This window comes from Pristiophorus japonicus, chromosome 11, assembly GCF_044704955.1.
Source record: "Pristiophorus japonicus isolate sPriJap1 chromosome 11, sPriJap1.hap1, whole genome shotgun sequence".
In the NCBI taxonomy this organism is placed as follows: domain Eukaryota; kingdom Metazoa; phylum Chordata; class Chondrichthyes; family Pristiophoridae; genus Pristiophorus; species Pristiophorus japonicus.
In genome coordinates this window covers 219,251,540-219,273,229 of record NC_091987.1, presented here as the reverse complement: position 1 = coordinate 219,273,229, position 21,690 = coordinate 219,251,540, and positions in this window count along the sequence as shown.

Below are 21,690 nucleotides of genomic sequence, written 5' to 3'. Positions count from 1 at the left end.
CACCATAAATCTTCTTAATACAACAATTTCTTCCACCTCGATTACACCAAGAGTTCATACAGAGTGGAAGCTGTAAATCGATTGCCCATATTGTCATGGAAGTTGAGAAATGAAATGATTATTTCACCAAAAATGATGCCCCGGCTCCTAATCAGATTGCTAAGGAAGATGTAATGGATGCTAATGGACGATACGCAGTGTATTGCCTTATTAATCAGAGGCACCAGAATGCTGACGAGGGTGTTTCTGGTGTGGGCAGGCTGCAGGTCTCAGCAGCTTTCTAAACCCATCCAGCCAGATTGCCTGTGCTTGGCAGCAATCCCAGCTCGGGGCAGCTTTGTGCAAACGATGCACTATCACACTACAGTATTAAAAAGCATTTACTTTTTTCAGAATATAAATTTATTTACAGAGCCTTCCTGACTGCCAGAATTCTCTCTTAAAGGGGACATGTGCTCAAGTAACGATTAATTTTCTGATCATTCTACAGCTTGAGTAATAAAAACACTGGATTAAAGTGTATTTTTTACCTTCCCTCTGGTCGCAGTTTACAGCCAGGCTCTGGGAGGGCTGCTGTCAGGAGAGATTCATTTACAGATTAAGGAAGAGGTGTGAGGTGGTGCTTGGGGTAGGGATCCCCTATCGGTACACGACTGGTCCGTGGGGTGGTCCGTGTACCCTGGGGTTATGTTCTCCCCATCTTTCTCTGCCACGTTTCCGTGCTTCCTTCCCCCTCTGCTGTTCTGCTGTAACCATTTATACATCCTCTTCACTCAGCTTTTGTTTCTTTACTTGTCCTATTCCCACTACCTTTTGCCTTGCACCATCATCCCTTTGTCATTTAACCACTCCTGCCCTCCACCTTATCGCAGATGTCTGGCTTCATCTGCTTTTTTGGTAGTGTTTATCGAAGAAGGAAATACTAGCCTGAACTAGCTTCCTCTGAATAACACCATGTCTGCCTGAATCACTGAAGGAGAGACTGGACTCGGATTATCATATTATCCTCTCAGGACTCACCATTACTTCTCTCCATTCACCATAGTGTCAACAGTCTTCTTTATCTCTAACCCACACTTCCTGTTCTGTGGTCACAAAGTGCTATGAAAGGAAGTATAAAGGAATCAAGGTTTTGTAAAAGGCCTCGACGGGCAGAAATTCCTCGTCTGGAAGTTGGTCATTCTTGCTGGCAAATACCTTCACTGCACCTTACTCCTGTGGGTCAACTGGTTACTAGAATGGGATTGGGGTAGCTGCTTCTCAGGAGGCAAGGACAGTTTTAAAAAATTCATTCATGGGATATGGGGATTGCTGGCAAGGCCAGGATTTATTACCATCCCTAACTTCCCTCTAGAAGGTAGTGGTGAGCCGCCTTCTTGAACCACTACAGTCCATCTGGTGAAGGTACTCCTACAGTGCTGTTGGGGAGGGTGTTCCAGGATTTTGACCCAGCGATGATGAAGGAACGGTCGATATATTTCCAAGTCAGGATGGTGTGTGGCTTGAAAGGAGCTTTCAGGTGGTGATGTTCCCATGCGCCTGCTGCCCTTGTCCTTCTAGGTGTTACAGGTCATGGGTTTGGGAGGTGCTGCCGAAGAAGCCTTGGCGAGTTGCTGCAGTGTATCTTGTAAATGGTACACACTGCAGCCACGGTGCGCCAGTGGTGGAGGGAGTGAATGTTGAAGGTGATGGATGGGGTGCCAATCAAGCGGGCTGCTTTGTCCTGGATGGTGTTGAGCTTCTTGAATGTTGTTGGAGCTGCAACTCATCCAGGCAAGTGGAGAGTATTCCATCACACTCCTGACTTGTGCCTTGTAGATGGTGGAAAGGCTTTGGAGAGTCAGGAAGTAAGACACTCGCCACAGAATACCGAGCTTCTGACCTGCTCTTGTAGCCACAGTATTTATGTAGCTGGTCCAGTTAAGTTTCTGGTCAATGGTGACCCCCAGGATGTTAATGGTGGGGGATGGTAATGCTGTTGAATGTCAAGGGTCGGTGGTTAGACTCTCGCTTGTTGGAGATAGTCATTGCCTGGCATTGTGTGGCGCGAATGTTACTTGCCACTTATCAGCCCATGTCTGATTATCGTCCAGGTCTTGCTGCATGCGAGCATGGACTCTGTCATTATCTGAGGAGTTGAAAATGGCGCTGAACACTGTGAAGTCATCAGCGAACATTCCCACTTCCGACCTTGTGATGGAGGGAAGGTCATTGATGAAGCAGCTGAAGATGGTTGGGCCTAGGACACTGTCCTGAGGAACTCCTGCAGCGATATCCTGGGGTTGTGATGATTGACCTCCAACCACCACAGCCATCTTCCTTTGTGCTCGGTATGACTCCAGCCAGTGGACAGTTTCCCACTGATTCCCATTGACTTCGGTTATACTAGGGCTCCTTGATGCCACACTTGGTCAAATGCTGCCTTGATGTTGAGGGCAGTCACTCTCACCTCAACCTCTGGAATTTAGCTCTTTTGTCCATGTTTGGACTAAGGTTGTATTGATGCCTGGAGCGAAGTGGTCCTGGCAGAACCCAAACTGGGCATTGGTGAGCAGGTCATTGGTGAGTAAGTGCCGCTTGATAGCTCTGTCGACGACACCTTCCATTACTTTGCTGATTAATGAGAGTAGACTGATGGGGTGGTAATTGGCCGGATTGGATTTGTCCTGCTTTTTGTGGATAGGGCATACCTGTGCAGTTTTCCACATTGCTGGATAGATGTCAGTGCTATAGTTGTACTGGAACAGCTTGGTTAGTGTGATATATTCTTTACAACATCACAAACACACAAACTACAAGATGGCTCTACAGGAACTTGTCATGTTACCTTGTCACATGATCCTTTTATTATATACACCATTTGTTGCATTGCCGCAGTAGTGCACTAGGTGGAGCAGTAGTCCACTAGGGGTTGCTCTATATTACAGTTAGAGGCACGGCTAGTTCTGGAGCACAAGTCTTCAGCATGACATAGCCTTTGCTGTATCTACTGTGTTCAGCCGTTTCTTGATATCACGTGGAGTGAATCGAATAGGCTGAAGACTGGCTTCTGTGATGGTGAGGACCTCAGGAGGAGGCCGATATGGATCATCACTCGGCACTTCTGGCTGAAGATAGTTGCAAACGCTTCAGTCTTGTCTTTTGCACTTGCGTGCTGGGCTCCGCCATCATTGAGAATGGGGAGAGTCATGAAGTCTCCTCCTCCCGTTAGTTGTTTAATTGTCCACCACCATTCACGACTGGATGTGGCAGGACTGCAGAGCTTTGATCTGATCCGTTGATTGTGGGATTGCTTAGCCCTGTCTATAGCATGTTGCTTCCACTGTTTAGCATGCATATAGTCCTGTGTTGCAGCTTCCCCAGGTTGGCACCTCTTTCAGGCCGCCCAGTGCTGCTCATGGCCTCAATGGCTCCTTTAGAGAATGCTAAAAGAGGCACAGAGGGTAGTTGTAGACTTATTCAAGCCTAGGAAGGCAGCAGGAGAGTAGGAAGGCAGAGTAGTGATGGGGTAGTGTAGGGATAGGAGGTGCAAAGTGCTCAAGAGGGTAGAATTTAAAGGTGACATGACAGGAAGGAGAGGAGACGGGGAGGAGGACTGGAGAGAGTTATAAGGAAAAAAGAGTTAGAAGTAACGGACCCGTGAGTGCCAGCCAAAATGCACACGTGAATCAACACAGAGGAATTTCAGATTAAAAAGGCATGGCAGAGATTGAGAGAGAAATGTCCTGTTTACAACATAGGACAGAGAGGAAATTGTATGAAAGAGTTCAAAGTTAAAATCTGAACTCCGTGATGGGATGAAGTTGACTTGGAGACAGTTCAAGCTGTGATGTGGTCAAAGTGCTATTAATTAACACAGCCGTGTATAAATGCTGCATACCTTCTGTGAAACTAACACAGGTTCAATATGCTACGCATGTAGGTTATGTAGCGTTGTGACAGCTTTTATATGATGTACACTGTACGGACAAGTGATGCTCATAGCACGTCCTGAAGGTAACCTGCAGCCCACCTTCCCTCCACCTCTCATTCGGAGGTGCAGATGTACTTTACAATCTCGATCAGGAAACTCTGCCCACAAAGCAACCATTATACACCAGCATTACAGACTTTATGTCGTACAGCTCCATGCGTTCCTGGGCTTCCATTCACATCCTTCCGGGCTCTAGGATGTTGACCAAGCTGCAATTGAGTGTTGTTCCCTCCTTTTATCACTCTCTAGCAAAATAAGGTAAAGGAGGCAGCAGCGTCCCAGCTTCCGCACAGCAAGTGAAAAGGCCCTTATAAGAAACATAGAAACATAGAAAATAGGTGCAGGAGTGGACCATTCGGCCCTTCGAGCCTGCACCACCATTCGATAAGATCATGGCTGATCATTCCCTCAGTACCCTTTCCCGCTTTCTCTCCATACCCCTTGATCCCCTTAGCCGTAAGGGCCATATCTAACTCCCTCTGGAATATATCCAATGAACTGGCATCAACAACTCTCTGCAGTAGGGAATTCCACAGGTTAACAACTCTGAGTGAAAAAGTTTCTCCTCATCTCAGTCCTAAATGGCATCCCCCTTATCCTAAGACTGTGTCCCCTGGTTCTGGACTTCCCCAACATCGGGAACAATCTACCCGCATCTAACCTGTCCCGTCCCATCAGAATCTTGGATGTTTCTATGAGATCCCCTCTCATCCTTCTAAACTCCAATGTATAAAGGCCCAGCTCGGACACGTGTTATGCTCCTCCTGTAATATGTGGGAAGTCAGGGATGTCTCCGGTGTCCCTGACGACTACATGTGCGGGAAGTGTATCTGCCTGCAGCTCCTGACAGACCGCCTTGCGGAATTGGAGCTGCGGGTGGATTCACTCTGGAGCATGCACGATGCTGAAAATGATGTGAATAGCACATTGAGTGAGTTGGTCTTACCGCAGGTAAAGTGTCCACAGCCAGATAGGGAATGGAAGACCAACAGGAAGGTAGTGCAAGGAAGGTAGTGCAGGGATCCCCTGCAGTCATCCCTCTGCAAAACAGGTACACCGCTGTGAGTACTGTTGAGGGGGATGACTCATCAGGGGGGAGCAGCAGCAGCCAAGTTCATGGCACCGTGGCTGGCTCTACTGCACAGGAGGGCAGGGAAAAGAGTGGGAGAGCAATAGTGATAGGGGATTCAATTGTAAGGGGAATAGATAGGCATTTCTGCGGCCGCAACCGAGACTCCAGGATGGTACGTTGCCTCCTTGGTGCAAGGGTCAAGGATGTCTCGGAGCGGGTGCAGACATTCTGAAAAGGGAGGGTGAACATGGTGCATATAGGTACCAATGATATAGGTAAAAAACGGGATGAGGACCTACGAGACGAATTTAGGGAGCTAGGAGTTAAATTAAAAAGTAGGACCTCAAAAGTAGTAATCTCAGGATTGCTACCAGTGCCACGTGCCAGTCAGAGTAGGAATCGCTGGATAGCTCAGATGAATACGTGGCTTGAGCAGTGGTGCAGAAAAGAGGGATTCAAATTCCTGGGACATTGGAACCGGTTCTGGGGGAGGTGGGACGAGTACAAACCTGGGCAGGACCGGAACCAATGTCCTCGGGGGAGTGTTTGCTCGTGCTGTTGGGGAGGAGTTAAACTAATATTGCAGGGGGATGGGAACCTATGCGGGGAGACAAAGGGAAATAAAATGGAGTCAGAAGCAAAAGATAGAATGGAGAATAGTAAGTGGAGGGCAAAAAGGGCCACATTACAGCAAAATTCTAAAAGGGCTCTGTGCCTCAATGCAAGGAGTATTCGGAATAAGGGGGACGAATTAACTGCGCAGATAGCAGTTAACGGGTATGATATAATTGGCATCACGGAGACATGGCTCCAGGGTGACCAAAGCTGGGAACTCAACATCCAGGGGTATTCAGCATTTAGGAAGGATAGACAGAAAGGAAAAGGAGGTGAGGTGGCATTGCTGGTTAAAGAGGAAATTAATGCAATAGTAAGGAGGGATATTAGCTTGGATGATGTGGAATCGGTATGGGTGGAGCTGCGGAATTCCAAAGGGCAGAAAACGCTAGTGGGAGTTGTGTACAGACCACCAAACAGTAGTAGTGAGGTTGGGGACAGCATCAAACAAGAAATAAAGGATGCTTGCAATAAAGGTACAGCAGTTATCATGGGCGATTTTAATCTACATATTGATTGGGCTAACCAAACTGGTAGCAATGCTGTGGAGGAGAATTTCCCTGAGTGTATTAGTGATGGTTTTCTAGACCAATATGTCAAGGAACCAACTAGAGAGCTGGCCATCCTAGACTGGGTGATGTGTAATGAGAAGGAACTAATTAGCAATCTTGTTGTGGGAGGCACCTTGAGGAAGAGTGACCATAATATGGTAGAATTCTTTATTAAGATCGAGAGTGACACAGTTAATTCGGAAATCAGGGTCCTGAACTTAAGGAAAGGTAACTTTGACGGTATGAGGCGTGAATTGGCTAGAATAGACTGGCAAAGGATACTTAAAGGGTTGACGGTGGATAGGCAATGGCAAACAGTTAAAGATCACATAGATAAACTTCAGCAATTGTACATCCCTGTCTGGAGTAAAAATAAAACGGGGAAGGTGGCTCAACCGTGGCTAACGAGGGAAATTAAGGATAGTGTTAAAGCCAAGGAAGAGGCATATAATTTGGCTACAAAAAGCAACAAACCTGAGGACTGGGAGAAATTTAGAATTCAGCAGAGGAGGACTAAGGGTTTAATTAAGAGGTGGAAAATAAAGTACGGAAGGAAGCTTTCCGGGAACATAAAAACTGACTGCAAAAGCTTCAATAAACATGTGAAGAGAAAAAGATTAGTGAAGACAAATGTAGATCCCTTGCTGTCGGATTCAGGTGAATTTATAATGGGGAACAAAGAAATGGCAGACCAATTGAACAAATGCTTCGGTTCTGTCTTCACGAAGGAAGACACAAATAACCTTCCGAATGTACTGGGAGACAGTAGGTCTAATGAGTAGGAGGGACTGAAGGATATCCTTATCAGGCAGGAAATTGTGTTAAGGAAATTGATGGCATTGAAATCCATGGGGCCTGATAGTCTGCATCCCAGAGTACTTAAGGAAGTGGCCCTGGAAATAGTGGATGCATTGGTGATCATTTTCCAACAGTCTATTGACTCTGGATCAGTTCCGATGGACTGGAGGGTAGCTAATGTAACACCACTTTTTTTTTTAAAAGGAGGGAGAGAGAAAACGTGCAATTATAGACCAGTTAGCCTGACATCAGTAGTGGGAAAAATGTTGGAATCAATCATTAAGGATGAAATAGCAGCGCATTTGGAAAGCAGTGACAGGATTGGACCAAATCAGCATGGATTTATGAAAGGGAAATTATGCTTGACGAATCTTCTAGAATTTTTTGAGGATGTAACTAGCAGAATGGACAATGGAGAACCAGTGGATGTGGTGTATTTGGACTTTCAAAATGCTTTTGACAAGGTCCCGCACACGAGATTGGTGTGCAAAATCAAAGTACATGGTATTGGGGGTATATACTGACGTGGATAGAGAACTGGTATGCAGACAGGAAGCAGAGAGTTGGGATAAACGGGTCCTTTTCAGAAAGTCAGGCAGTGACTAGTGGGGTGCCGCAGGGCTCAGTGTTGGGACCTCAGCTCTTTACAATATACATTAACGATTTAGATGAAGGAATTGAGTGTAGTATCTCCAAGTTTGCAGATAACACTAAACTGGGTGGCGGTGTGAGCTGTGAGGAGGACGCTAAGAGGCTGCAGGGTGACTTGGACAGGTTAGGTGAGTGGGCAAATGCATGGCAGATGCAGTATAATGTGGATAAATGTGAGGTTATCCACTTTGAGGGCAAAAACACGAAGGCAGAATATTATCTGGATGGCGGCAGATTAGGAAAAGGGGAGGTGCAACGAGACCTGGGTGTCATGGTTCATCAGTCACTGAAAGTGGGCATGCAGGTACAGCAGGCGGTGAAGAAGGCAAATGGTATGTTGGCCTTCATAGCTAGTGGATTTGAGTATAGGAGCAGGGAGGTCTTACTGCAGTTGTACAGGGCCTTAGTGAGGCCTCACCTGGAATATGGTGTTCCGTTTTGGTCTCCTAATCTGAGGAAGGACGTTCTTGCTATTGAGGGAGTGCAGCAAAGGTTCACCAGAATGATTCCAGGGATGGCTGGGCTGTCATATGAAGAGAGACTGGATCAACTGGGCCTTTATTCACTGGAGTTGAGAAAGATGAGAGGGGATCTCATAGAAATGTATAAGATTCTGATGGGACTGGACAGGTTAGATGCGGGAAGAATGTTCCCAATGTTGGGGAAGTCCAGAACCAGGGGACATAATCTTAGGATAAGGGGTAGTCCATTGAGGACTGAGATGAGGAGAAACTTCCTCACTCAGAGTAGTAAACCTATGGAATTCCCTGCCGCAGAGAGTTGTTGATGCCAGTTCATTGGATATATTAAAGAGGGAGTTAGATATGGTCCTTACGGCTAAGGGGATCAAGGGGTATGGAGAGAAAGCAGGAAAGGGGTTCTGAGGGAATGATCAGCCATGAACTCATTGAATGGCAGTGCAGGATCGAAGGGCCGAATGGCCTACTCCTGCACCTATTTTCTATGTTTCTATGTTTCTATGTTGATCCAGTCTGTCCTCATATGTCAGTCCAGCCATCCCGGGAATCAGTCTGGTGAACCTTTGCTGCACTCCCTCAATAGCAAGAATGTCCTCCCTCAGATTAGGAGACCAGAACTGAACACAATATTCGAGGTGTGGCCTCACCAAGGCCCTGTACAAATGCAGTAAGACCTCCTTACTACTATACTCAAATCGCCTCGCTATGAAGGCCAACATACCATTTGCCTGCTTTACCGCCTGCTGTACCTGTATGCCAACTTTCGATGACTGATGAACCATGACACCCAGGTCTCGTTGTACCTCCCCTTTTCCTAATCTGCCACCATTCAGATAATATTCTGTCTTGGCGTTTCTGCCCCTAAGTGGATAACCTCACATTTATCCACATTATACTGAATCTGCCATGCACAGAATGGCGAACAACGGATCAGATGAAAAATACAATGTGGGAGACAATTGGGAGGACTATATAGAAAGGCTCCAGCAAAGCTTTGTAACCAAAGACTGGTTAGGCGACGATAAGGCAGACAAGAGAAGAGCCCATCTCTTGACCAGCTGTGGCTCAAAAACATACGATTTAATGAAGGATCTGTTGGCACCTGAGAAACCAGCAAGCAAGTTGTTTGAAGAATTGAGCACACTGGTAAGAGACCACCTGAAGCGAGCAAGCAGCCTACACATGGCCAGACACAGGTTCTACAACTACAGACGCTGTGTGGGCCAGAGCATACCCGACTTCGTGGCGGAACTTCAGAGGTTGGCTAGTTTATGTGAGCTCTCCGATGAACTGAGGAGAGAAATGCCGAGAGACTTTTTCATTGAAGGAATAGGCCACGCAGACATATTCCGAAAGCTCATAGAGACCAAGAACCTGACCTTAGAGGCAGCAGCACTGGTTGCACAGACATTCTTGGTAGGGGAAGAAGAAACGAAGTTGATTTACAATGCAGGTACGACAACTAACGAAATATCGGAACAAGAAGTTCACAGCACTAATCAAGCTGCTACCCCCACACACAGACAAAACCGGGAGAACAGGCTCTCGACAGCAGGCAGAAGCCATCAAGGGCCACAGGAACGGCCGTTCACACCTCATCAACCCACAATGCGAGCAATCAACTACAAACTGAGAGAAGCTCAAGAGAGATCAGCCAGACGCAGCTCATTCTTTGGGAACACTTTGAACAATGGAACAGGTCTGTGCTGGAGGTGTAGGGGTGGGCACTCGTCAAGGGGATATTGATTCCAGCAGGCTGTTTGCAGAAATTGTGAATATACAGGGCATTTGGCCCGTATGTGCAAAAAAACGGCAGCTCGGCTGGTATACGAATCGGATGGGTTGGAAAGCGGACCAGAAGATGGTGGGGACAGTACCCGGGACACCGATGTACAGCGGGTCAACACGATCAATGGCTGTTGCTCCTACAATAGGACGCCTCCTATAATGATGAGAGTCCTACTCAACGGGATATCTGTCAACATGGAGCTGGATACGGGAGCAAGTCAATCTCTCATGGGCGCTCAACAATTTGAACAACTGTGGCCGCATAAAAGAGACAGACCAAAACTCACAAGGGTCGACATTAAACTAAGGACCTATACCAAAGAAATCGTACCAGTCCTCGGCAGCGCCACGCTCTCTGTCACACACAAAGGGACAGTGAACCGACTTCACCTGTGGATTGTCCTCGGAGACCCCCCAGCACTGCTGGGGAGAAGCTGGCTGGCAAAACTAAACTGGAAATGGGATGATGTCCATGCCATGTCATTAGAGGAACGGACCTCCTGCTCAACAGTTATAAAGCGATTTGAACATCTCTTTCAGCCAGGTGTGGGCACTTTCAAAGGGGCCAAAGTCAAAATCTACATCACACAGGATGCTAGACCGGTCCATCACAAGGCCAGAGCTGTACCCTATGTGATGAGGGAAAAGATTGAACACGAACTAGACAGGCTTCTGCGGGAAGGCATTATAACACCTGTGGAATTTAACGACTGGGCAAGTCCCATCGTCCCAGTCATGAAGCCTGATGGATCCGTACGAATCTGTGGGGACTACAAATCTACCATAAACAGAGTCTCCCTACAGGACCCAGAGCAGAGGACTTATTTGTCACATTGGCTGGAGGTAAACTTTTCTCAAAATTAGACCTCACATCTGCGTATATGACGCAAGAATTGACCGAGAAATCCAAGCTACTCACCACCATCAACACACATCGAGGCCTTTTCATGTACAATCGATGCCCATTCGGCATCAGGTCGGCAGCTGCCATATTCCAGCGCAACATGGAGAGTCTGCTCAAGCCCATCCCGGGGACGGTTGTATTTCAAGACGACATACTTATCACGGGCAGGGACACTGACTCCCATCTCCATAATTTGGAGGAAGTACTAAAGCGGTTGGATCGGGTAGGCCTATGAGTCAAGAAATCCAAGTGCCTATTTCTCGCACCCGAGGTTGAATTTTTGGGCAGAAGGATTGCCGCTGATGGAATCTGCCCAACAGAGTCCAAAACAGAAGCAATTCGTCTGGCACCCAGGCCCCGGAATGTCTCAGAACTGCGCGCCTTTCTTGGGCTACTCAATTACTTTGGGAACTTTATGCAGAACTTAAGCACGCTGCTGGAGCCTCTCCATGTGCTACTCAGGAAGGGGTGCGATTAGTTTTGAGGGGGACGCCCAGGAATAAGGCACGTAACCTTCTGTGTTCCAACAGTGTTTTAGAAACATAGAAACATAGAAAATAGGTGCAGGAGTAGGCCATTCGGCCCTTCTAGCCTGCACCGCCATTCAATGAGTTCATGGCTGAACATGCAACTTCAGTACCCCATTCCTGCTTTCTCACCATACCCCTTGATTCCCCGAGTAGTAAGGACTTCATCTAACTCCTTTTTGAATATATTTAGTGAATTGGCTTCAACAACTTTCTGTGGTAGAGAATTCCACAGGTTCACCACTCTTTGGGTGAAGAAATTCCTCCTCATCTCGGTCCTAAATGGCTTCCCCCTTATCCTTAGACTGTGTCCCCTGGTTCTGGACTTCCCCAACATTGGGAACATTCTTCCTGCATCTAACCAGTCTAACCCCGTCAGAATTTTAAACGTTTCTATGAGGTCCCCTCTCATTCTTCTGAACTCCAGTGAATACAAGCCCAGTTGATCCAGTCTTTCTTGATAGGTCAGTCCCGCCATCCCGGGAATCAGTCTGGTGAACCTTCGCTGCACTCCCTCAATAGCAAGAAAGTCCTTCCTCAGGTTAGGAGACCAAAACTGTACACAATACTCCAGGTGTGGCCTCACCAATGCCCTGTACAATTGTAGCAACACCTCCCTGTCCCTGTACTCAAATCCCCTCGCTATGAAGGCCAACATGCCATTTGCTTTCTTAACCGCCTGCTGTACCTGCATGCCAACCTTCAATGACTGATGTACCATGACACCCAGGTCTCGCTGCACCTCTCCTTTTCCTAATCTGTCACCATTCAGATAATAGTCTATCTCTCTGTTTTTACCATCAAAGTGGATAACCTCACATTTATCCACATTATACTTCATCTGCCATGCATTTGCCCACTCACCTAACCTATCCAAGTCGCTCTGCAGCCTCATAGCATCCTCCTCGCAGCTCACACTGCCACCCAACTTAGTGTCATCCGCAAATTTGGAGATACTACATTTAATCCCCTCGTCTAAATCATTAATGTACAGTGTAAACAGCTGGGGCCCCAGCACAGAACCTTGCGGTACCCCACTAGTCACTGCCTGCCATTCTGAAAAGTACCCATTTACTCCTACTCTTTGCTTCCTGTCTGACAACCAGTTCTCAATCCATGTCAGCACACTACCCCCAATCCCATGTGCTTTAACTTTGCACATTAATCTCTTGTGTGGACCTTGTCGAAAGCCTTCTGAAAGTCCAAATATACCACATCAACTGGTTCTCCCTTGTCCACTCTACTGGAAACATCCTCAAAAAATTCCAGAAGATTTGTCAAGCATGATTTCCCTTTCACAAATCCATGCTGACATGGACCTATCATATTACCTCTTTCCAAATGCGCTGCTATGACATCCTTAATAATTGATTCCATCATTTTACCCACTACCGATGTCAGGCTGACCGGTCTATAATTCCCTGTTTTCTCTCTCCCTCCTTTTTTAAAAAGTGGGGTTACATTGGCTACCCTCCACTCCATAGGAACTGATCCAGAGTCAATGGAATGTTGGAAAATGACTGTCAATGCATCCACTATTTCCAAGGCCACCTCCTTAAGTACTCTGGGATGCAGTCCATCAGGCCCTGGGGATTTATCGGCCTTCAATCCCATCAATTTCCCCAACACAATTTCCCGACTAATAAGGATTTCCCTCAGTTCCTCCTCCTTACTAGACCCTCCGAACCCTTTTATATCCGGAAGGTTGTTTGTGTCCTCCTCAGTGAATACCGAACCAAAGTACTTGTTCAATTGGTCCGCCATTTCTTTGTTCCTCGTTATGACTTCCCCTGATTCTGACTGCAGGGGACCTACGTTTGTCTTTACTAACCTTTTTCTCTTTACATATCTATAGAAACTTTTGCAATCCTTCTTAATGTTCCCTGCAAGTTTCTTCTCGTACTCCATTTTCCCTGCCCTAATCAAACCCTTTGTCCTCCTCTGCTGAGTTCTAAATTTCTCCCAGTCCCCGGGTTCGCTGCTATTTCTGGCCAATTTGTATGCCACTTCCTTGGCTTTAATGCTATCCCTGATTTCGCTTGATAGCCACGGTTGAGCCACCTTCCCTTTTTTATTTTTATGCCAGACAGGAATGTAGAATTGTTGTAGTTCATTCATGCGGTCTCGAAATGTTTGCCATTGCCCATCCACAGTCAACCCCTTTAGTATCATTCGCCAATCTATCCTAGCCAATTCACTCCTCATACCTTCAAAGTTAGCCTTCTTTAAGTTTTGGACCATGGTCTCTGAATTAACTGTTTCATTCTCCATCCTAATGCAGAATTCCACCATATTATGGTCACTCTTCCCCAAGGGGCCTCGCACAACGAGATTGCTAATTAATCCTCTCTCATTACACAACACCCAGTCTAAGATGGCCTCCCCCCTAGTTGGTTCCTCGACATATTGGTCTAAAAAAACATCCCTTATGCACTCCAGGAAATCCTCCTCCACCGTATTGCTTTCAGTTTGGTTAACCCAACCTATGTGCATATTAAAGTCACCCATTATAACTGCTGCACCTTTATTGCACGCACCCGTAATTTCATGTTTGATGCCCTCCCCAACATCACTACTACTGTTTGGAGGTCTGTACACAACTCCCACTAACGGTTTTTGCCCTTTGGTATTCTGCAGCTCTACCCAGATAGATTCCACATCATCCAAGCTAATGTCCTTCCGAACTATTGCCTTAATTTGCTCCTTAACCAGCAATGCTACCCCACCTCCTTTTCCTTTTATTCTATCTTTCCTGAATGTTGAATACCCCTGGATGTTGAGTTCCCAGCCCTGATCATCCTGGAGCCACGTCTCCGTAATCCCAATCACATCATATTTGTTAACATCTATTTGCACAGTTAATTCATCCACCTTATTGCGGATACTCCTTGCATTAAGACACAAAGCCTTCAGGCTTGTTTTTTTAACACCCTCTGTCCTTTTAGAATTTTGCTATACAGTGGCCCTTTTTGTTCTTTGCCTTGGGTTTCTCTGCCCTCCACTTTTCCTCATCTCCTTTCTGTCTTTTGCTTTTGCCTCCTTCTTGTTTCCCTCTGTCTCCCTGCATTGGTTCCCATCCCCCTGCCATATTAGTTTAAATCCTCCCCAATAGCACTAGCAAACACTCCCCCTAGGACATTGGTTCCGGTCCTGCCCAGGTGCAGACCGTCCAGTTTGTACTGGTCCCACCTCCCCCAGAACCGGTTTCAATGCCCCAGGAATTTGAATCCCTCCCTGCTGCACCACTGCTCAAGCCATGTATTCATCTGCGCTATCCTGCGATTCCTACTCTGACTATCACGTGGCACTGGTAGCAATCCCGAGATTACTACTTTTGAGGTCCTACTTTTTAATTTCGCTCCTAGCTCCTTAAATTCGTTTCGTAGGACCTCATCCCTTTTTTTACCTATGTCGTTGGTACCAATGTGCACCACGACAACTGGCTGTTCTCCCTCCCTTTTTAGAATGTCCTGCACCCGCTCCGAGACATCCTTGACCCTTGCACCAGGGAGGCAACATACCATCCTGGAGTCTCGGTTGCGGCCGCAGAAACGCCTATCTATTCCCCTCACCATTGAATCCCCAATCACTATTGCTCTCCCACTCTTTTTTAACTTTCTTTGACCCAGGTAAAAAGCCAGTTCTTACATGCGATGCGTCAGCGTATGGGGTCGGGTGCGTTTTGCAACATGTCAATAGTGCAGGCAAATTACAACCCATAGCTTATGCCTCCAGGTCACTTTCGTGGGCGGAGCGCGGGTACGGAATGGTAGAGAAGGAGGCGCTCGCTCGCGTGCGTGTACGGTGTCAAAAAGATGCACCAATATCTTTTTGGGGTCAAGTTCGCGTTAGAAACCGACCACAAGCCCCTCACGTCCCTCCTATCTGAGAGCAAGGCAATAAACGCCAACGCCTCGGCACGAATTCAACGGTGGGCACTCATGCTGGCGTCCTACGACTATACCATAAGGCACAGACCAGGCACAGACAACTGTGCCGACGCGCTCAGCAGGCTACCCCTGGCGACCATGGAAGGGTCTGACCAACAGGACTGTGAGATAGTCATGGCAATCAATGCCTTTGAGTCCACAGGTTCGCCCATGACGGCTCGCCAAATCAGAGCCTGGATGGCCAGCGATCCCACGTTATCCTTAGTAAAAAAGATGTATCCTAATCGGTGACTGGGCAGAGGCTTGCGATGCCTGCCCCGAGGAATTAAAACCCTTTCACAGGCGCATGCATGAGCTATCACTACAAGCAGACTGCCTGATGTGGGGCAGCCGAGTAGTCATACCTCTGCGAGGCAGAGAGGCATTTGTCCAGGAGCTCCCGGGGATCGTTCTCATGAAGGTGGCCTGGTATTGATGCAGACTTGGAGCTCTGCATCCGAAGGTGCACCATTTGTGCCCAACTCAGCAATGCCCCCAGGGAGGCTCCATTGAGCCCCTGGCCCTGACCTACCAAATCATGGTCGCGGGTCCCACGCTGCAGGGTCGCCTGTCGCAACTGATGCTGGCAAACAGATCCCCCCCGCGCAACTGTTGATAAAAAGGACTTTAAAAACAAGGCTCTCATTAATCCTCCCAGACATGCACGAAATCGTTGAGGCAAAGCGCCGTAAGCTGACTGAGTACCATGACAGAAATTCGAGGGGGAGATGGAATGAGATAGGGGACAAAGTGTTTGTACTAAACTATGGCAGGGGTCCCAAATGGCTTGCAGGGACAGTGACGGGCAAGGAAGAAAACAGGCGACTGGTAGTACAAATGGACAATGGCAAAACCTGCCAGAGGCATGTAGACCAAGTCAAAAGCAGATTTACCAACAACACTGCGGAATCAGAGGCAGACTACAATGTGGAACTTGCACCACACCTGGTGGACAGACAGAGGGAACAACCTGAGGAAAGGGCAATCCCAACAGACAGCCCAGGCGAGACAACAACAATCACGCCAATCGAAACAGACAGCCCAGGCGAGATACCAGCAAACACACCCAAAGAAAAACAGACACCAAGGCAAACAACTGAACCACAACTCAGACGCTCCACGCGAGAGCATAGACCACCTGAGAGACTGAACCTATAAAGACAATAAGATCTTGGGGGAGGGTGATGTCATGTATCTTACATTATTATATATAACTGTATCCTAACATGCTATGCATGACTGTAATAAGATATGACCTGTAACCACCAGCATACCTTACCACCAGGGGTGCACTTGCAAGAGACAGGTATATAAGGACAGGTCTCAGGCAAGTGCAGCATTCCAGAGCTGTGAAATAAAGGTGCAGGTCCAGAGTGACCTTGACTTCACTACATGCCTCGTGTGAATCTGTACTGAGGGGACAGGACTTTACAAGTGTTATCTGCAAACTTGGAGATATTACACTCAATTCCTTCATCCAATCATTAATGTATATTGTAAATAGCTGGGGTCCCAGCACTGAGCCCTGCGGCACCCCACTAGTCACTGCCTGCCATTCTGAAAAGGACCCATTTATCCCGACTCTCTGCTTCCTATCTGCCAATCAGTTCTCTAGCCACGTCAGTATATTACCATGTGCTTTAATTTTGCACACCAATCTCTTGTGTGGGACCTTGTCAAAAGCCTTTTGAAAGTCCAAATGCACCACATCCACTGGTTCTCCCTTGTCCACTCTATCAGTTACATCCTCAAAAAATTCCAGAAGGTTTGTCAAGCATGATTTCCCTTTCATAAATCCATGCTGACTTGGACCGATCTTGTCACTGCTTTCCAAATGCTCTGCTATTTCATCCTTAATAAGAGATTCCAACATTTTTCCCACCACTGATGTCAGGCTAACCGGTTTATAATTACCCGCTTTCTCTCTCCTTCCCTTTTTAAAAAGTGGTGTTACATTAGCTACCATAGGAACTGATCCAGAGTCAATAGACTGTTGGAAAATGATCACCAATGCATCCACTATTTCTAGGGCCACTTCCTTAGGTACTCTGGGATGCAGACTATCAGGCCCCGGGGATTTATCGGCCTTCAATCCCATCAATGTCCCTAACACAATTTCCCGCCCAATAAGGATATCCTTCAGTTCCTCCTCCTCATTAGACCCTCAGTCCCCTAGTATTTCCGGAAGGTTATTTGTGACTTCCTTCTTGAAGACAGAACCAAAGTATTTGTTCAATTGGTCTACCATTTCTTTGTTCCCCATTATAAAATCACCTGAATCCGACTGCAAGGGACCTATGTTTCTCTTCACATATCCATAGAAGCTTTTACAGTCAGTTTTTATGTTCCCGGCAAGCTTCTTCTCGTATTCTATTTTCCTCCTCTTAATTAAACCCCTGGTCCTCCTCTGCTGAATTCTAAATTTCTCCCAGTCCTCAGGTCTGCTGCTTTTTCTGGCCGATTTATATGCCTCTTCCTTGGATTTAACACTATCCTTAATTTCCCTTGTTAGCCACGGTTGAGCCACCTTCCCCGTTTTATTTTTACTCCAGACAGGGATGTACAATTGCTGAAGTTCATCCATGTGATCTTTAAATGTTTGTCATTGCCAATCCACTGTTAACCCTTTAAGCATCATTTGCCAGTCTATTCTAGCCAATTCATGCCTCAAAGAAAGATCTATTGGTCCTACGGTTTTTCCTTCCCCTTCCTCTGACATACTCAGCCTCCACTATCCAACTGCCCACAGAGACGGGGTGAAATCAGACACTCCTTTTGGGGGACTCAAAGCATTGCTCTCAACTTGCTGTCTATGGTGCTGCATTCCTGAGAACAGCCCTGGAAGAAACTGGTTGAGACTGTGGTTTGACATAAAGTCTGTAATGCTGGTGTATAATAGTTGCTTTGTGGGAAGAGTTTCCTGATAGAGATTGTAAAGTACATCCTCACCTCTGAATGAGAGCTGAGAACCAGGTGACTCCCTGTGTCATTACAGCATTTACTGTTTACTTATCTTCTCAAAAGGTTGCAGAATATTGCCAAAGGCTGACAGGAGTCTAAATAGTTTATCTTGCTGATGGAAAACCTTTCAACAGGCCAAGGCCTTCCTGGCACAGCACAGTGCACAGAACGATTCGGTGCAGCCCATCACATTCCAGCACCAACACTTCCCGTTTCCCATAGCGCAGCTGCTGACATGTGCCTGGAAAATGTGATCTGCACAGGGACGGCAAGCGTTGGAGTGCCCAGAGTTCAGGCAGTGCAGGAGATAAGCTGGCACAGTGCCACCTGCACAGTACACACTGGACCGGAGCTGCCAATTCACTCCTATCCAGTAATGCACGGCTTGTGTTGTGTTTCAGTGCCAACTCCTTTAAGTGTTCTCTCCACATGAAGGTAAAATAGAGAATATATTGACTTGACAGCTTGTTACACAGCGAAAAGACAATAGCTGGAACTGTTTTATACAAAATATAATCAATGCCTGGAAATGAAACCAATGCCAAAAATATTTGTTCCAGATATAATAAATGAAGATTAATTTCCCTGAGAATCTCCAGGAATATTGAAGGCTGACACTGGGTGCTAAAACCCAGCACATACAGAAAAGTTTTACCATGGTCAGAAATATATAAATTGGGAGGTGGGGGGGCATTTGATATTTTGGGGCTGAATTTCCATAGAGACCTCCCGCTTCTTCCCCATAACTTCAGCGATGGAGCCATGGAAATCCTGGAAAAATGCATAAATACCACTTACGTCGTTTTGTGAAGTGTCCACGGCACAGACATTACAGTGGATGAGCAGAAAACCCCGCTATATAAGAAAGGAGAGAGAGGGAAAACGGGGAACCACAGACCTGTTAGCCTGACATCAGTAGTGGGGAAAATGCGAGAATCTATTATTAAGGATATGGTAACAGGGCACTTAGAAAATAATAATAAGATTGGGCAGAGTCAATATGGATTTATGAAAGGGAAATCATGTTTGACAAATCTGTTAGAGTTTTTTGTGGTTGTAACTAGCAGAATAGTTAAGGGGAACCGGTGTATGTGGTGTATTTGGATTTCATAAGGCATTCGATAAGGTGCCACGCAAGAGGTTATTAAACAAAATTAGTGTTCATGGGATTGGGGGTAATATACGAGCCTGGATTGAGGATTGGTTAACGGACAGAAAACAGAGAGTAGAAATAAATAATAAATGGATCTATTTCAGGTTTGCAGGTTGTAACTAGTGGGGTACCGCAAGGATCGGTGTTTAGGCCCCAGCTATTCACAATCTATATCAATGATTTGGATGAGGGGACCAAATGTATTATATCCAAGTTTGCTAATGATACAAAGCTAGGTGGGAATGTAGGTTATGAGGTGGATGCAAAGAGGCTTCAAGGGGATATAGACAGGCTAAGTGAGTGGGCAAGAATAGGGCAAATGTGGAGAAATGTGAAGTTATCCACTTTGGTAGGAAAACAGAAAAGCGAGTATTTTTAAATGGTGAGAGTTTGGGAAATGTTGGTGTTCAGAGGGACCTGGGTGTCCTTATACATGAATCACTGAAAGTTAACATGCAGGTACAGCAAGTGATTAAGAAAGCAAATGGTATGCTGGCCTCAATTACAAGACGTCTTACTGCAATTATATAGGGCCCTGGTGAGACTGCACCTGGAATGTTGTGTACAGTTAGTTATCTCCTTACGTAAGGAAGGATATACTTGCCATAGAGGGAGTGCAATGAAGGTTCACCAGACTGATTCCTGGGATGGGGGGATTGTCCTATGAGGAGAGATTGAGTAGACTAGGCCTATATTATCTAGAGTTTAGAAGAATAAGAGGTACTCTCATTGAAGCATACAAAATTCTTACAGGGCTTGGCAGGGTAGATGCAGGGAGGATGTTTCCCCCAGGCTGGGGAGTCTAGAACCAGGGATCACAGTCTCAGAAGAAGGGGCCAGCCATTTAGGACGAGAAAAGGATAAATTTCTTCACTCAAAGTGTGGTGAATCTTTGGAATTATCTGCCTCAGAGTGCTGTGGAGACTCAATCGTTGAGTATATTCAAGTCAGAGATCTGTAGATTTTGGATATTAAGGGAATCAAGGGATATGGGGGTAGTGCAGGAAAGTGGAGTTGAAGTAGAAGATCAGCCATGATCGTATTGAATGGCAGAGCAGGCTCGAGGGGCCGAATGGCCAACTCCTGCTCCTATTTCTTATGTTCTTATGTTTTAAATGGTGACGGGTTCTGCAGGAGACGTGCGATGCTCCCCGCTAGATTTTCTTCTCTGTGCTCAGCCCAGACGACGCTCAACTCCCGGTCGGGAAAGTCCAAGAACTCGCTCACACTCTTCTACATGTAAATCTGTCACCCTTGGCGGGCTGAGATTTTGTGTTCATAAACCAGTGTCAAATCACAAGCTGGCAGACAGCAAGGAACAAGAGTGAAGCCAATCAAATTGCTCGATGTATTTTCCCCAAATTCTTTCAGTCCCTACCTGCTGTCTCTTCTATGCTCAGTACTTGCAACTGAAAATAAGGTCCAATCTAATAAAAAGAGCAGGAATTACAAAACAGCACTTTTCACCACCTCCGCACATCCTAAGGCACTTTACAGCTTCATAATGAAATACTTTTGAAGTGTAATCACTGTTGTAATGTGGGAAACGCAGCAGCCAATTTGCATACAGCAAGCTCCCACAAATAGTCATGTGACATGAACAATATTTCCCTGACAATATTGGGAGTTCTGTTAACCTCATGCTTTATGTAGGGTTTGTATTTTAGCTGTGTACACTTGTTCCATCCATTGTCAATCACCGGAAGTTGACATAAAATAGTGCCAACAGCAACAGACAGACAGAACAAAGCTTTTCTGTTTCATTTGTTTTTATCTTCTCCTACTTTCCGGCCATGTGCGTTACATGCTGTTCCCCACATGGCTTGGCCAATGTCCTTGCAGGTCCTTACCCTCAACTGTCTGCTAGGGGTTGGTATTCACCAGTGTTTGATTTTCCAGCCTAGCCTCCATTCTACACAACTGGCCTCCCTCTCACAACCCAGCCAAGATAGGGAGCTCGCAGCCTACTCTTCCTGAAGTACACACACTAATATACCACTGTCACTGGTCTACCTTACCAACACAAGGTTCTCTATGCAGTAAACACGGTGGCTTCTTGTAAATGTACCACCTTGTGTGCGACTGAGACAAGTAGAGCAGGTCGCAGGTTCTAGCCGCAGTATTTGCTGAGTGAGTTGATGTCAGCCATGGTGGTCCCTCTGAGCTTGGGAGGGAAAAGCAGCTGTGGTTCCTGCTCCTGTTTGCTATCCAGCAATTCCTGCTGGAAAGTCCATTTGCGGTTGTCGATGAGGACGGGTCTGATTCGGGTTGTGATTCCCCTACAGTCAT